The following is a 16598-nucleotide window of genomic DNA, read 5'->3' as shown; positions in this document are numbered from 1 at the left end:
GAAGCACTTTTGAGGAGAGATGCAGCAATAGGCATAGGCAGTGTCGTGGGGGTTGGGCGGGTGGGTGGATTTGCTGAGAGTAGAGGGCAGTCAGCGGGGTAGTGGAATGAGCGGTGTATTTAGAATGTCTATGCAGGTGTATGACTGTTTAATATGCCAGAATTGTTTTTATTGCAGGTGGAGTAGAGTTTGACTAGTTAGGGCAGAAAGAAATACAGAATAAAAAACCCCAGCCGGGGGATTTTTTTTTTCCTGTCCCCCGGCTGGGTTTTTTTTCCCCGGTCCCGGCCGCTCTGCGAGGCGACGATCGTCGCCTCAGTTTGGGCGCAGGGCGTCGCAGGGACGGGGTTTTCGCAGGCAGGGCCAGGTCGGAGGTCCCCGCGAACGGCGTTCCCGAGGAGCCAGGGGTCAAAGGCCGGTCGTGTTAGTCGTGTAGCGGGGCGGGTTTGCCGAGAGGAGGGGGCGGTCAGCGGGGTAGTTGAGAGTGCTGTGTGCTTAGACTGTGTCTGCCTGAGCGTGACTGTTTAATGTGCTGGCATTATTTTTTGTTGCAGGTCGAGCAGTTAGGGCAGAAAGAAATATAGAATAAAAAACCCCAGCCGGGGGATTTTTTTTTTTTTCCTGTCCCCCGGCTGGGTTTTTTTTCCCCGGTCCCGGCCGCTCTGCGAGGCGACGTTCGTCGCCTCAGTTTGGGCGCAGGGCGTCGCAGGGACGGGGTTTTCGCAGGCAGGGCCAGGTCGGAGGTCCCCGGGAACGGCGTTCCCAAGGAGCCAGGGGTCAAAGGCCGGTCGTGTTAGTCGTGTAGCGGGACACGTCTGCTGAGAGGAGGGGGTGGATAGGGGGGTAGTTGAGCGTGTGGTGTGCTTAGAATGTGTCTGCCTGAGCGTGACTGTTTAATGTGCAGTCATTATTTTTTTGTTGCAGGTCGAGTAGTTAGGGCAGAAATAAATATAGAATAAAAAACCCCAGCCGGGGGATTTTTTTTTTCCTGTCCCCCGGCTGGGTTTTTTTTCCCCGGTCCCGGCCGCTCTGCGAGGCGACGTTCGTCGCCTCAGTTTAGGCGCAGGGCGTCGCAGGGACGGGGTTTTCGCAGGCTGGGCCAGGTCGGAGGTCCCCGGGAACGGCGTTCCCGAGGAGCCAGGGGTCAAAGGCCAGTCATGTTAGTCGTGTAGCGGGGCGGGTTTGCTGAGAGGAGGGGGCGGTCAGCGGGGTAGTTGAGAGTGCTGTGTGCTTAGACTGTGTCTGCCTGAGCGTGACTGTTTAATGTGCTGGCATTATTTTTTGTTGCAGGTCGAGCAGTTAGGGCAGAAAGAAATATAGAATAAAAAACCCCAGCCGGGGGATTTTTTTTTTCCTGTCCCCCGGCTGGGTTTTTTTTCCCCGGTCCCGGCCGCTCTGCGAGGCGACGATCGTCGCCTCAGTTTGGGCGCAGGGCGTCGCAGGGACGGGGTTTTCGCAGGCAGGGCCAGGTCGGAGGTCCCCGGGAACGGCGTTCCCGAGGAGCCAGGGGTCAAAGGCCGGTCGTGTTAGTCGTGTAGCGGGACACGTCTGCTGAGAGGAGGGGGTGGATAGGGGGGTAGTTGAGCGTGTGGTGTGCTTAGACTGTGTCTGCCTGAGCGTGACTGTTTAATGTGCTGGCATTATTTTTTGTTGCAGGTCGAGTAGTTAGGGCAGAAATAAATATAGAATAAAAAACCCCAGCCGGGGGATTTTTTTTTTCCTGTCCCCCGGCTGGGTTTTTTTTCCCCGGTCCCGGCCGCTCTGCGAGGCGACGTTCGTCGCCTCAGTTTAGGCGCAGGGCGTCGCAGGGACGGGGTTTTCGCAGGCAGGGCCAGGTCGGAGGTCCCCAGGAACGGCGTTCCCGAGGAGCCAGGGGTCAAAGGCCGGTCATGTTAGTCGTGTAGCGGGGCGGGTTTGCTGAGAGGAGGGGGCGGTCAGCGGGGTAGTTGAGAGTGCTGTGTGCTTAGACTGTGTCTGCCTGAGCGTGACTGTTTAATGTGCTGGCATTATTTTTTGTTGCAGGTCGAGTAGAGTTTGTTGAGTAGTTAGGGCAGAAATAAATATAGAATAAAAAACCCTAGCCGGGGGATTTTTTTTTTCCTGTCCCCCGGCTGGGTTTTTTTTCCCCGGTCCCGGCCGCTCTGCGAGGCGACGATCGTCGCCTCAGTTTGGGCGCAGGGCGTCGCAGGGACGGGGTTTTCGCAGGCAGGGCCAGGTCGGAGGTCCTCGGGAACGGCGTTCCCGAGGAGCCACGGGTCAAAGGCCGGTCGTGTTAGTCGTGTAGCGGGACGGGTTTGCCGGGAGGAGGGGGCGGTCAGCGGGGTAGTTGAGAGTGCTGTGTGCTTAGACTGTGTCTGCCTGAGCGTGACTGTTTAATGTGCAGTCATTATTTTTTTGTTGCAGGTCGAGTAGTTAGGGCAGAAATAAATATAGAATAAAAAACCCCAGCCGGGGGATTTTTTTTTTCCTGTCCCCCGGCTGGGTTTTTTTTCCCCGGTCCCGGCCGCTCTGCGAGGCGACGTTCGTCGCCTCAGTTTGGGCGCAGGGCGTCGCAGGGACGGGGTTTTCGCAGGCAGGGCCAGGTCGGAGGTCCCCGGGAACGGCGTTCCCGAGGAGCCACGGGTCAAAGGCCGGTCGTGTTAGTCGTGTAGCGGGGCGGGTTTGCCGAGAGAAGGGGGCGGATAGGGGGGTAGTTGAGCGTGCGGTGTGCTTAGACTGTCTGGTTGTGCGTGACTGTTTAATGTGCAGTCATTGTTTTTTTGTTGCAGGTCGAGCAGTTAGGGCAGAAATAAATATAGAATAAAAAACCCCAGCCGGGGGATTTTTTTTTTTCCTGTCCCCCGGCTGGGTTTTTTTTCCCCGGTCCCGGCCGCTCTGCGAGGCGACGTTCGTCGCCTCAGTTTAGGCGCAGGGCGTCGCAGGGACGGGGTTTTCGCAGGCTGGGCCAGGTCGGAGGTCCCCGGGAACGGCGTTCCCGAGGAGCCAGGGGTCAAAGGCCAGTCATGTTAGTCGTGTAGCGGGGCGGGTTTGCTGAGAGGAGGGGGCGGTCAGCGGGGTAGTTGAGAGTGCTGTGTGCTTAGACTGTGTCTGCCTGAGCGTGACTGTTTAATGTGCTGGCATTATTTTTTGTTGCAGGTCGAGCAGTTAGGGCAGAAAGAAATATAGAATAAAAAACCCCAGCCGGGGGATTTTTTTTTTCCTGTCCCCCGGCTGGGTTTTTTTTCCCCGGTCCCGGCCGCTCTGCGAGGCGACGATCGTCGCCTCAGTTTGGGCGCAGGGTGTCGCAGGGACGGGGTTTTCGCAGGCAGGGCCAGGTCGGAGGTCCCCGGGAACGGCGTTCCCGAGGAGCCAGGGGTCAAAGGCCGGTCGTGTTAGTCGTGTAGCGGGACACGTCTGCTGAGAGGAGGGGGTGGATAGGGGGGTAGTTGAGCGTGTGGTGTGCTTAGACTGTGTCTGCCTGAGCGTGACTGTTTAATGTGCTGGCATTATTTTTTGTTGCAGGTCGAGTAGTTAGGGCAGAAATAAATATAGAATAAAAAACCCCAGCCGGGGGATTTTTTTTTTCCTGTCCCCCGGCTGGGTTTTTTTTCCCCGGTCCCGGCCGCTCTGCGAGGCGACGTTCGTCGCCTCAGTTTGGGCGCAGGGCGTCGCAGGGACGGGGTTTTCGCAGGCAGGGCCAGGTCGGAGGTCCTCGGGAACGGCGTTCCCGAGGAGCCACGGGTCAAAGGCCGGTCGTGTTAGTCGTGTAGCGGGACGGGTTTGCCGGGAGGAGGGGGCGGTCAGCGGGGTAGTTGAGAGTGCTGTGTGCTTAGACTGTGTCTGCCTGAGCGTGACTGTTTAATGTGCAGTCATTATTTTTTTGTTGCAGGTCGAGTAGTTAGGGCAGAAATAAATATAGAATAAAAAACCCCAGCCGGGGGATTTTTTTTTTCCTGTCCCCCGGCTGGGTTTTTTTTCCCCGGTCCCGGCCGCTCTGCGAGGCGACGATCGTCGCCTCAGTTTGGGCGCAGGGCGTCGCAGGGACGGGGTTTTCGCAGGCAGGGCCAGGTCGGAGGTCCCCGCGAACGGTGTTCCCGAGGAGCCAGGGGTCAAAGGCCGGTCGTGTTAGTCGTGTAGCGGGGCGGGTTTGCCGAGAGGAGGGGGCGGTCAGCGGGGTAGTTGAGAGTGCTGTGTGCTTAGACTGTGTCTGCCTGAGCGTGACTGTTTAATGTGCTGGCATTATTTTTTGTTGCAGGTCGAGCAGTTAGGGCAGAAAGAAATATAGAATAAAAAACCCCAGCCGGGGGATTTTTTTTTTTTTCCTGTCCCCCGGCTGGGTTTTTTTTCCCCGGTCCCGGCCGCTCTGCGAGGCGACGTTCGTCGCCTCAGTTTGGGCGCAGGGCGTCGCAGGGACGGGGTTTTCGCAGGCAGGGCCAGGTCGGAGGTCCCCGGGAACGGCGTTCCCAAGGAGCCAGGGGTCAAAGGCCGGTCGTGTTAGTCGTGTAGCGGGACACGTCTGCTGAGAGGAGGGGGTGGATAGGGGGGTAGTTGAGCGTGTGGTGTGCTTAGACTGTCTGGTTGTGCGTGACTGTTTAATGTGCAGTCATTGTTTTTTTGTTGCAGGTCGAGCAGTTAGGGCAGAAATAAATATAGAATAAAAAAACCCAGCCGGGGGATTTTTTTTTTTCCTGTCCCCCGGCTGGGTTTTTTTTCCCCGGTCCCGGCCGCTCTGCGAGGCGACGTTCGTCGCCTCAGTTTGGGCGCAGGGCGTCGCAGGGACGGGGTTTTCGCAGGCAGGGCCAGCTCGGAGGTCCCAGGGAACGGCATTCCGTGGCCTTATGTATGTTAAAGTAGTTTTGAAATCTGGTCAATGAAGGCATTATGCTGAGTGGTAGATGTGATTAATATGATAAATGCTTTTAGAGATAATGGTGGTAGGCAAAGCACTCATCAGGGCTTATGAACCCTATTATGTTTCATTAATGTAGTTTTGTGAAAATGTATTAGGTCTTTGTTAAGGTGTGTAAAATGTATGTTAAAGCTATGTTGTAATGAGGCTTGAGTGGAGGTGTAGTTGTAGTGTTGTTAATTCAACAGTTCTGTGTAATCAGCATGACAGGAAAGTCTAATTATTGATTGTAACTTGATTTAAGAAGCAGAAGCTGTTCTGTAATGTACATGCAGTGAAGGTATATTTTGTTGGACAGGTTCCTGTGTGGTTTCCATAGAATGTTAATAAAGTTGTATTATGTGGGGTAGGCTGTTGTGTGGTTTTTATGGGTGTATAAGTTTGTCTCTCTCTTTCCACAGGTGTTACTCTGTTGAACTCGGTATTTGTCAGACTATGTCACTGTCGGTTGTGGATGTGGAGTACGAGCTAGTGCAGGTCAGGGAGCGGGACTGTGCGTACGTGTCAGTTGTGGACTAGGACTCTGCCATGTTTGTTGTGGACATGGACATAGAGATGCAGGTTGGTGTGGCGTTTGTAGCGATGGACTGTATTTCTGGGTTCTTTTCTTGGTGTTCTTGTCTGAGGTAGTATGTTTCTGACTATGTGTATTTCTCAGTGTGATAAACTAACTTTGCGTTTGTGGGTATTTGTTAGGTGGTAGTAAGCAGCAGTAGAACATCGCTGATGTCTGGGAGCAATGAATGGAAAAAAAAGTAATGGTTTTAAGGAAATACTGCCAGCTAATTCCATCACGGTCTAGGCCGCACCACACTTATTTGTAGACAACAATGTTATGACTCTAGAGAGCAGAAAGACAGTACTACTCAACCACCTACCAAATATGACTGCAGCCTGAGGTAAGGGTTTTGGCTTGCAGTCACGAGGGAGAGCACATATGGCTTAGAGATAGGGCAGATTGAATGGGATTCAGTTGTGAATGGGATTCAGTTGTGAATGGGATTCAGTTGTGAATGGGATTCAGTTGTGAATGGGATTCAGTTGTGAATGGGATTCAGTTGTGAATGGGATTCAGTTGTGAATGGGATTCAGTTGTGAATGGGATTCAGTTGTGAATGGGATTCAGTTGTGAATGGGATTCAGTTGTGAATGGGATTCAGTTGTGAATGGGATTCAGTTGTGAATGGGATTCAGTTGTGAATGGGATTCAGTTGTGAATGGGATTCAGTTGTGAATGGGATTCAGTTGTGAATGGGATTCAGTTGTGAATGGGATTCAGTTGTGAATGGGATTCAGTTGTGAATGGGATTCAGTTGTGAATGGGATTCAGTTGTGAATGGGATTCAGTTGTGAATGGGATTCAGTTGTGAATGGGATTCAGTTGTGAATGGGATTCAGTTGTGAATGGGATTCAGTTGTGAATGGGATTCAGTTGTGAATGGGATTCAGTTGTGAATGGGATTCAGTTGTGAATGGGATTCAGTTGTGAATGGGATTCAGTTGTGAATGGGATTCAGTTGTGAATGGGATTCAGTTGTGAATGGGATTCAGTTGTGAATGGGATTCAGTTGTGAATGGGATTCAGTTGTGAATGGGATTCAGTTGTGAATGGGATTCAGTTGTGAATGGGATTCAGTTGTGAATGGGATTCAGTTGTGAATGGGATTCAGTTGTGAATGGGATTCAGTTGTGAATGGGATTCAGTTGTGAATGGGATTCAGTTGTGAATGGGATTCAGTTGTGAATGGGATTCAGTTGTGAATGGGATTCAGTTGTGAATGGGATTCAGTTGTGAATGGGATTCAGTTGTGAATGGGATTCAGTTGTGAATGGGATTCAGTTGTGAATGGGATTCAGTTGTGAATGGGATTCAGTTGTGAATGGGATTCAGTTGTGAATGGGATTCAGTTGTGAATGGGATTCAGTTGTGAATGGGATTCAGTTGTGAATGGGATTCAGTTGTGAATGGGATTCAGTTGTGAATGGGATTCAGTTGTGAATGGGATTCAGTTGTGAATGGGATTCAGTTGTGAATGGGATTCAGTTGTGAATGGGATTCAGTTGTGAATGGGATTCAGTTGTGAATGGGATTCAGTTGTGAATGGGATTCAGTTGTGAATGGGATTCAGTTGTGAATGGGATTCAGTTGTGAATGGGATTCAGTTGTGAATGGGATTCAGTTGTGAATGGGATTCAGTTGTGAATGGGATTCAGTTGTGAATGGGATTCAGTTGTGAATGGGATTCAGTTGTGAATGGGATTCGGATTTTAGGGTTTATGGGTTAGGGTTAGGGTTAGGGTTAGGGTTAGGGTTAGGGTTAGGGTTAGGGTTAGGGTTAGGGTTAGGGTTAGGGTTAGGGTTAGGGTTAGGGTTAGGGTTAGGGTTAGGGTTAGGGTTAGGGTTAGGGTTAGGGTTAGGGTTAGGGTTAGGGTTAGGGTTAGGGTTAGGGTTAGGGTTAGGGTTAGGGTTAGGGTTAGGGTTAGGGTTAGGGTTAGGGTTAGGGTTAGGGTTAGGGTTAGGGTTAGGGTTAGGGTTAGGGTTAGGGTTAGGGTTAGGGTTAGGGTTAGGGTTAGGGTTAGGGTTAGGGTTAGGGTTAGGGTTAGGGTTAGGGTTAGGGTTAGGGTTAGGGTTAGGGTTAGGGTTAGGGTTAGGGTTAGGGTTAGGGTTAGGGTTAGGGTTAGGGTTAGGGTTAGGGTTAGGGTTAGGGTTAGGGTTAGGGTTAGGGTTAGGGTTAGGGTTAGGGTTAGGGTTAGGGTTAGGGTTAGGGTTAGGGTTAGGGTTAGGGTTAGGGTTAGGGTTAGGGTTAGGGTTAGGGTTAGGGTTAGGGTTAGGGTTAGGGTTAGGGTTAGGGTTAGGGTTAGGGTTAGGGTTAGGGTTAGGGTTAGGGTTAGGGTTAGGGTTAGGGTTAGGGTTAGGGTTAGGGTTAGGGTTAGGGTTAGGGTTAGGGTTAGGGTTAGGGTTAGGGTTAGGGTTAGGGTTAGGGTTAGGGTTAGGGTTAGGGTTAGGGTTAGGGTTAGGGTTAGGGTTAGGGTTAGGGTTAGGGTTAGGGTTAGGGTTAGGGTTAGGGTTAGGGTTAGGGTTAGGGTTAGGGTTAGGGTTAGGGTTAGGGTTAGGGTTAGGGTTAGGGTTAGGGTTAGGGTTAGGGTTAGGGTTAGGGTTAGGGTTAGGGTTAGGGTTAGGGTTAGGGTTAGGGTTAGGGTTAGGGTTAGGGTTAGGGTTAGGGTTAGGGTTAGGGTTAGGGTTAGGGTTAGGGTTAGGGTTAGGGTTAGGGTTAGGGTTAGGGTTAGGGTTAGGGTTAGGGTTAGGGTTAGGGTTAGGGTTAGGGTTAGGGTTAGGGTTAGGGTTAGGGTTAGGGTTAGGGTTAGGGTTAGGGTTAGGGTTAGGGTTAGGGTTAGGGTTAGGGTTAGGGTTAGGGTTAGGGTTAGGGTTAGGGTTAGGGTTAGGGTTAGGGTTAGGGTTAGGGTTAGGGTTAGGGTTAGGGTTAGGGTTAGGGTTAGGGTTAGGGTTAGGGTTAGGGTTAGGGTTAGGGTTAGGGTTAGGGTTAGGGTTAGGGTTAGGGTTAGGGTTAGGGTTAGGGTTAGGGTTAGGGTTAGGGTTAGGGTTAGGGTTAGGGTTAGGGTTAGGGTTAGGGTTAGGGTTAGGGTTAGGGTTAGGGTTAGGGTTAGGGTTAGGGTTAGGGTTAGGGTTAGGGTTAGGGTTAGGGTTAGGGTTAGGGTTAGGGTTAGGGTTAGGGTTAGGGTTAGGGTTAGGGTTAGGGTTAGGGTTAGGGTTAGGGTTAGGGTTAGGGTTAGGGTTAGGGTTAGGGTTAGGGTTAGGGTTAGGGTTAGGGTTAGGGTTAGGGTTAGGGTTAGGGTTAGGGTTAGGGTTAGGGTTAGGGTTAGGGTTAGGGTTAGGGTTAGGGTTAGGGTTAGGGTTAGGGTTAGGGTTAGGGTTAGGGTTAGGGTTAGGGTTAGGGTTAGGGTTAGGGTTAGGGTTAGGGTTAGGGTTAGGGTTAGGGTTAGGGTTAGGGTTAGGGTTAGGGTTAGGGTTAGGGTTAGGGTTAGGGTTAGGGTTAGGGTTAGGGTTAGGGTTAGGGTTAGGGTTAGGGTTAGGGTTAGGGTTAGGGTTAGGGTTAGGGTTAGGGTTAGGGTTAGGGTTAGGGTTAGGGTTAGGGTTAGGGTTAGGGTTAGGGTTAGGGTTAGGGTTAGGGTTAGGGTTAGGGTTAGGGTTAGGGTTAGGGTTAGGGTTAGGGTTAGGGTTAGGGTTAGGGTTAGGGTTAGGGTTAGGGTTAGGGTTAGGGTTAGGGTTAGGGTTAGGGTTAGGGTTAGGGTTAGGGTTAGGGTTAGGGTTAGGGTTAGGGTTAGGGTTAGGGTTAGGGTTAGGGTTAGGGTTAGGGTTAGGGTTAGGGTTAGGGTTAGGGTTAGGGTTAGGGTTAGGGTTAGGGTTAGGGTTAGGGTTAGGGTTAGGGTTAGGGTTAGGGTTAGGGTTAGGGTTAGGGTTAGGGTTAGGGTTAGGGTTAGGGTTAGGGTTAGGGTTAGGGTTAGGGTTAGGGTTAGGGTTAGGGTTAGGGTTAGGGTTAGGGTTAGGGTTAGGGTTAGGGTTAGGGTTAGGGTTAGGGTTAGGGTTAGGGTTAGGGTTAGGGTTAGGGTTAGGGTTAGGGTTAGGGTTAGGGTTAGGGTTAGGGTTAGGGTTAGGGTTAGGGTTAGGGTTAGGGTTAGGGTTAGGGTTAGGGTTAGGGTTAGGGTTAGGGTTAGGGTTAGGGTTAGGGTTAGGGTTAGGGTTAGGGTTAGGGTTAGGGTTAGGGTTAGGGTTAGGGTTAGGGTTAGGGTTAGGGTTAGGGTTAGGGTTAGGGTTAGGGTTAGGGTTAGGGTTAGGGTTAGGGTTAGGGTTAGGGTTAGGGTTAGGGTTAGGGTTAGGGTTAGGGTTAGGGTTAGGGTTAGGGTTAGGGTTAGGGTTAGGGTTAGGGTTAGGGTTAGGGTTAGGGTTAGGGTTAGGGTTAGGGTTAGGGTTAGGGTTAGGGTTAGGGTTAGGGTTAGGGTTAGGGTTAGGGTTAGGGTTAGGGTTAGGGTTAGGGTTAGGGTTAGGGTTAGGGTTAGGGTTAGGGTTAGGGTTAGGGTTAGGGTTAGGGTTAGGGTTAGGGTTAGGGTTAGGGTTAGGGTTAGGGTTAGGGTTAGGGTTAGGGTTAGGGTTAGGGTTAGGGTTAGGGTTAGGGTTAGGGTTAGGGTTAGGGTTAGGGTTAGGGTTAGGGTTAGGGTTAGGGTTAGGGTTAGGGTTAGGGTTAGGGTTAGGGTTAGGGTTAGGGTTAGGGTTAGGGTTAGGGTTGGGTTAGGGTTAGGGTTAGGGTTAGGGTTAGGGTTAGGGTTAGGGTTAGGGTTAGGGTTAGGGTTAGGGTTAGGGTTAGGGTTAGGGTTAGGGTTAGGGTTAGGGTTAGGGTTAGGGTTAGGGTTAGGGTTAGGGTTAGGGTTAGGGTTAGGGTTAGGGTTAGGGTTAGGGTTAGGGTTAGGGTTAGGGTTAGGGTTAGGGTTAGGGTTAGGGTTAGGGTTAGGGTTAGGGTTAGGGTTAGGGTTAGGGTTAGGGTTAGGGTTAGGGTTAGGGTTAGGGTTAGGGTTAGGGTTAGGGTTAGGGTTAGGGTTAGGGTTAGGGTTAGGGTTAGGGTTAGGGTTAGGGTTAGGGTTAGGGTTAGGGTTAGGGTTAGGGTTAGGGTTAGGGTTAGGGTTAGGGTTAGGGTTAGGGTTAGGGTTAGGGTTAGGGTTAGGGTTAGGGTTAGGGTTAGGGTTAGGGTTAGGGTTAGGGTTAGGGTTAGGGTTAGGGTTAGGGTTAGGGTTAGGGTTAGGGTTAGGGTTAGGGTTAGGGTTAGGGTTAGGGTTAGGGTTAGGGTTAGGGTTAGGGTTAGGGTTAGGGTTAGGGTTAGGGTTAGGGTTAGGGTTAGGGTTAGGGTTAGGGTTAGGGTTAGGGTTAGGGTTAGGGTTAGGGTTAGGGTTAGGGTTAGGGTTAGGGTTAGGGTTAGGGTTAGGGTTAGGGTTAGGGTTAGGGTTAGGGTTAGGGTTAGGGTTAGGGTTAGGGTTAGGGTTAGGGTTAGGGTTAGGGTTAGGGTTAGGGTTAGGGTTAGGGTTAGGGTTAGGGTTAGGGTTAGGGTTAGGGTTAGGGTTAGGGTTAGGGTTAGGGTTAGGGTTAGGGTTAGGGTTAGGGTTAGGGTTAGGGTTAGGGTTAGGGTTAGGGTTAGGGTTAGGGTTAGGGTTAGGGTTAGGGTTAGGGTTAGGGTTAGGGTTAGGGTTAGGGTTAGGGTTAGGGTTAGGGTTAGGGTTAGGGTTAGGGTTAGGGTTAGGGTTAGGGTTAGGGTTAGGGTTAGGGTTAGGGTTAGGGTTAGGGTTAGGGTTAGGGTTAGGGTTAGGGTTAGGGTTAGGGTTAGGGTTAGGGTTAGGGTTAGGGTTAGGGTTAGGGTTAGGGTTAGGGTTAGGGTTAGGGTTAGGGTTAGGGTTAGGGTTAGGGTTAGGGTTAGGGTTAGGGTTAGGGTTAGGGTTAGGGTTAGGGTTAGGGTTAGGGTTAGGGTTAGGGTTAGGGTTAGGGTTAGGGTTAGGGTTAGGGTTAGGGTTAGGGTTAGGGTTAGGGTTAGGGTTAGGGTTAGGGTTAGGGTTAGGGTTAGGGTTAGGGTTAGGGTTAGGGTTAGGGTTAGGGTTAGGGTTAGGGTTAGGGTTAGGGTTAGGGTTAGGGTTAGGGTTAGGGTTAGGGTTAGGGTTAGGGTTAGGGTTAGGGTTAGGGTTAGGGTTAGGGTTAGGGTTAGGGTTAGGGTTAGGGTTAGGGTTAGGGTTAGGGTTAGGGTTAGGGTTAGGGTTAGGGTTAGGGTTAGGGTTAGGGTTAGGGTTAGGGTTAGGGTTAGGGTTAGGGTTAGGGTTAGGGTTAGGGTTAGGGTTAGGGTTAGGGTTAGGGTTAGGGTTAGGGTTAGGGTTAGGGTTAGGGTTAGGGTTAGGGTTAGGGTTAGGGTTAGGGTTAGGGTTAGGGTTAGGGTTAGGGTTAGGGTTAGGGTTAGGGTTAGGGTTAGGGTTAGGGTTAGGGTTAGGGTTAGGGTTAGGGTTAGGGTTAGGGTTAGGGTTAGGGTTAGGGTTAGGGTTAGGGTTAGGGTTAGGGTTAGGGTTAGGGTTAGGGTTAGGGTTAGGGTTAGGGTTAGGGTTAGGGTTAGGGTTAGGGTTAGGGTTAGGGTTAGGGTTAGGGTTAGGGTTAGGGTTAGGGTTAGGGTTAGGGTTAGGGTTAGGGTTAGGGTTAGGGTTAGGGTTAGGGTTAGGGTTAGGGTTAGGGTTAGGGTTAGGGTTAGGGTTAGGGTTAGGGTTAGGGTTAGGGTTAGGGTTAGGGTTAGGGTTAGGGTTAGGGTTAGGGTTAGGGTTAGGGTTAGGGTTAGGGTTAGGGTTAGGGTTAGGGTTAGGGTTAGGGTTAGGGTTAGGGTTAGGGTTAGGGTTAGGGTTAGGGTTAGGGTTAGGGTTAGGGTTAGGGTTAGGGTTAGGGTTAGGGTTAGGGTTAGGGTTAGGGTTAGGGTTAGGGTTAGGGTTAGGGTTAGGGTTAGGGTTAGGGTTAGGGTTAGGGTTAGGGTTAGGGTTAGGGTTAGGGTTAGGGTTAGGGTTAGGGTTAGGGTTAGGGTTAGGGTTAGGGTTAGGGTTAGGGTTAGGGTTAGGGTTAGGGTTAGGGTTAGGGTTAGGGTTAGGGTTAGGGTTAGGGTTAGGGTTAGGGTTAGGGTTAGGGTTAGGGTTAGGGTTAGGGTTAGGGTTAGGGTTAGGGTTAGGGTTAGGGTTAGGGTTAGGGTTAGGGTTAGGGTTAGGGTTAGGGTTAGGGTTAGGGTTAGGGTTAGGGTTAGGGTTAGGGTTAGGGTTAGGGTTAGGGTTAGGGTTAGGGTTAGGGTTAGGGTTAGGGTTAGGGTTAGGGTTAGGGTTAGGGTTAGGGTTAGGGTTAGGGTTAGGGTTAGGGTTAGGGTTAGGGTTAGGGTTAGGGTTAGGGTTAGGGTTAGGGTTAGGGTTAGGGTTAGGGTTAGGGTTAGGGTTAGGGTTAGGGTTAGGGTTAGGGTTAGGGTTAGGGTTAGGGTTAGGGTTAGGGTTAGGGTTAGGGTTAGGGTTAGGGTTAGGGTTAGGGTTAGGGTTAGGGTTAGGGTTAGGGTTAGGGTTAGGGTTAGGGTTAGGGTTAGGGTTAGGGTTAGGGTTAGGGTTAGGGTTAGGGTTAGGGTTAGGGTTAGGGTTAGGGTTAGGGTTAGGGTTAGGGTTAGGGTTAGGGTTAGGGTTAGGGTTAGGGTTAGGGTTAGGGTTAGGGTTAGGGTTAGGGTTAGGGTTAGGGTTAGGGTTAGGGTTAGGGTTAGGGTTAGGGTTAGGGTTAGGGTTAGGGTTAGGGTTAGGGTTAGGGTTAGGGTTAGGGTTAGGGTTAGGGTTAGGGTTAGGGTTAGGGTTAGGGTTAGGGTTAGGGTTAGGGTTAGGGTTAGGGTTAGGGTTAGGGTTAGGGTTAGGGTTAGGGTTAGGGTTAGGGTTAGGGTTAGGGTTAGGGTTAGGGTTAGGGTTAGGGTTAGGGTTAGGGTTAGGGTTAGGGTTAGGGTTAGGGTTAGGGTTAGGGTTAGGGTTAGGGTTAGGGTTAGGGTTAGGGTTAGGGTTAGGGTTAGGGTTAGGGTTAGGGTTAGGGTTAGGGTTAGGGTTAGGGTTAGGGTTAGGGTTAGGGTTAGGGTTAGGGTTAGGGTTAGGGTTAGGGTTAGGGTTAGGGTTAGGGTTAGGGTTAGGGTTAGGGTTAGGGTTAGGGTTAGGGTTAGGGTTAGGGTTAGGGTTAGGGTTAGGGTTAGGGTTAGGGTTAGGGTTAGGGTTAGGGTTAGGGTTAGGGTTAGGGTTAGGGTTAGGGTTAGGGTTAGGGTTAGGGTTAGGGTTAGGGTTAGGGTTAGGGTTAGGGTTAGGGTTAGGGTTAGGGTTAGGGTTAGGGTTAGGGTTAGGGTTAGGGTTAGGGTTAGGGTTAGGGTTAGGGTTAGGGTTAGGGTTAGGGTTAGGGTTAGGGTTAGGGTTAGGGTTAGGGTTAGGGTTAGGGTTAGGGTTAGGGTTAGGGTTAGGGTTAGGGTTAGGGTTAGGGTTAGGGTTAGGGTTAGGGTTAGGGTTAGGGTTAGGGTTAGGGTTAGGGTTAGGGTTAGGGTTAGGGTTAGGGTTAGGGTTAGGGTTAGGGTTAGGGTTAGGGTTAGGGTTAGGGTTAGGGTTAGGGTTAGGGTTAGGGTTAGGGTTAGGGTTAGGGTTAGGGTTAGGGTTAGGGTTAGGGTTAGGGTTAGGGTTAGGGTTAGGGTTAGGGTTAGGGTTAGGGTTAGGGTTAGGGTTAGGGTTAGGGTTAGGGTTAGGGTTAGGGTTAGGGTTAGGGTTAGGGTTAGGGTTAGGGTTAGGGTTAGGGTTAGGGTTAGGGTTAGGGTTAGGGTTAGGGTTAGGGTTAGGGTTAGGGTTAGGGTTAGGGTTAGGGTTAGGGTTAGGGTTAGGGTTAGGGTTAGGGTTAGGGTTAGGGTTAGGGTTAGGGTTAGGGTTAGGGTTAGGGTTAGGGTTAGGGTTAGGGTTAGGGTTAGGGTTAGGGTTAGGGTTAGGGTTAGGGTTAGGGTTAGGGTTAGGGTTAGGGTTAGGGTTAGGGTTAGGGTTAGGGTTAGGGTTAGGGTTAGGGTTAGGGTTAGGGTTAGGGTTAGGGTTAGGGTTAGGGTTAGGGTTAGGGTTAGGGTTAGGGTTAGGGTTAGGGTTAGGGTTAGGGTTAGGGTTAGGGTTAGGGTTAGGGTTAGGGTTAGGGTTAGGGTTAGGGTTAGGGTTAGGGTTAGGGTTAGGGTTAGGGTTAGGGTTAGGGTTAGGGTTAGGGTTAGGGTTAGGGTTAGGGTTAGGGTTAGGGTTAGGGTTAGGGTTAGGGTTAGGGTTAGGGTTAGGGTTAGGGTTAGGGTTAGGGTTAGGGTTAGGGTTAGGGTTAGGGTTAGGGTTAGGGTTAGGGTTAGGGTTAGGGTTAGGGTTAGGGTTAGGGTTAGGGTTAGGGTTAGGGTTAGGGTTAGGGTTAGGGTTAGGGTTAGGGTTAGGGTTAGGGTTAGGGTTAGGGTTAGGGTTAGGGTTAGGGTTAGGGTTAGGGTTAGGGTTAGGGTTAGGGTTAGGGTTAGGGTTAGGGTTAGGGTTAGGGTTAGGGTTAGGGTTAGGGTTAGGGTTAGGGTTAGGGTTAGGGTTAGGGTTAGGGTTAGGGTTAGGGTTAGGGTTAGGGTTAGGGTTAGGGTTAGGGTTAGGGTTAGGGTTAGGGTTAGGGTTAGGGTTAGGGTTAGGGTTAGGGTTAGGGTTAGGGTTAGGGTTAGGGTTAGGGTTAGGGTTAGGGTTGGGTTAGGGTTAGGGTTAGGGTTAGGGTTAGGGTTAGGGTTAGGGTTAGGGTTAGGGTTAGGGTTAGGGTTAGGGTTAGGGTTAGGGTTAGGGTTAGGGTTAGGGTTAGGGTTAGGGTTAGGGTTAGGGTTAGGGTTAGGGTTAGGGTTAGGGTTAGGGTTAGGGTTAGGGTTAGGGTTAGGGTTAGGGTTAGGGTTAGGGTTAGGGTTAGGGTTAGGGTTAGGGTTAGGGTTAGGGTTAGGGTTAGGGTTAGGGTTAGGGTTAGGGTTAGGGTTAGGGTTAGGGTTAGGGTTAGGGTTAGGGTTAGGGTTAGGGTTAGGGTTAGGGTTAGGGTTAGGGTTAGGGTTAGGGTTAGGGTTAGGGTTAGGGTTAGGGTTAGGGTTAGGGTTAGGGTTAGGGTTAGGGTTAGGGTTAGGGTTAGGGTTAGGGTTAGGGTTAGGGTTAGGGTTAGGGTTAGGGTTAGGGTTAGGGTTAGGGTTAGGGTTAGGGTTAGGGTTAGGGTTAGGGTTAGGGTTAGGGTTAGGGTTAGGGTTAGGGTTAGGGTTAGGGTTAGGGTTAGGGTTAGGGTTAGGGTTAGGGTTAGGGTTAGGGTTAGGGTTAGGGTTAGGGTTAGGGTTAGGGTTAGGGTTAGGGTTAGGGTTAGGGTTAGGGTTAGGGTTAGGGTTAGGGTTAGGGTTAGGGTTAGGGTTAGGGTTAGGGTTAGGGTTAGGGTTAGGGTTAGGGTTAGGGTTAGGGTTAGGGTTAGGGTTAGGGTTAGGGTTAGGGTTAGGGTTAGGGTTAGGGTTAGGGTTAGGGTTAGGGTTAGGGTTAGGGTTAGGGTTAGGGTTAGGGTTAGGGTTAGGGTTAGGGTTAGGGTTAGGGTTAGGGTTAGGGTTAGGGTTAGGGTTAGGGTTAGGGTTAGGGTTAGGGTTAGGGTTAGGGTTAGGGTTAGGGTTAGGGTTAGGGTTAGGGTTAGGGTTAGGGTTAGGGTTAGGGTTAGGGTTAGGGTTAGGGTTAGGGTTAGGGTTAGGGTTAGGGTTAGGGTTAGGGTTAGGGTTAGGGTTAGGGTTAGGGTTAGGGTTAGGGTTAGGGTTAGGGTTAGGGTTAGGGTTAGGGTTAGGGTTAGGGTTAGGGTTAGGGTTAGGGTTAGGGTTAGGGTTAGGGTTAGGGTTAGGGTTAGGGTTAGGGTTAGGGTTAGGGTTAGGGTTAGGGTTAGGGTTAGGGTTAGGGTTAGGGTTAGGGTTAGGGTTAGGGTTAGGGTTAGGGTTAGGGTTAGGGTTAGGGTTAGGGTTAGGGTTAGGGTTAGGGTTAGGGTTAGGGTTAGGGTTAGGGTTAGGGTTAGGGTTAGGGTTAGGGTTAGGGTTAGGGTTAGGGTTAGGGTTAGGGTTAGGGTTAGGGTTAGGGTTAGGGTTAGGGTTAGGGTTAG

The sequence above is a fragment of the Athene noctua genome, chromosome 1, assembly GCF_965140245.1.
Source record: "Athene noctua chromosome 1, bAthNoc1.hap1.1, whole genome shotgun sequence".
Taxonomy (NCBI): Eukaryota; Metazoa; Chordata; class Aves; order Strigiformes; family Strigidae; genus Athene; species Athene noctua.
The sequence above is the reverse complement of the archived record's forward strand: the minus strand, read 5'-3'. Positions refer to the sequence as shown.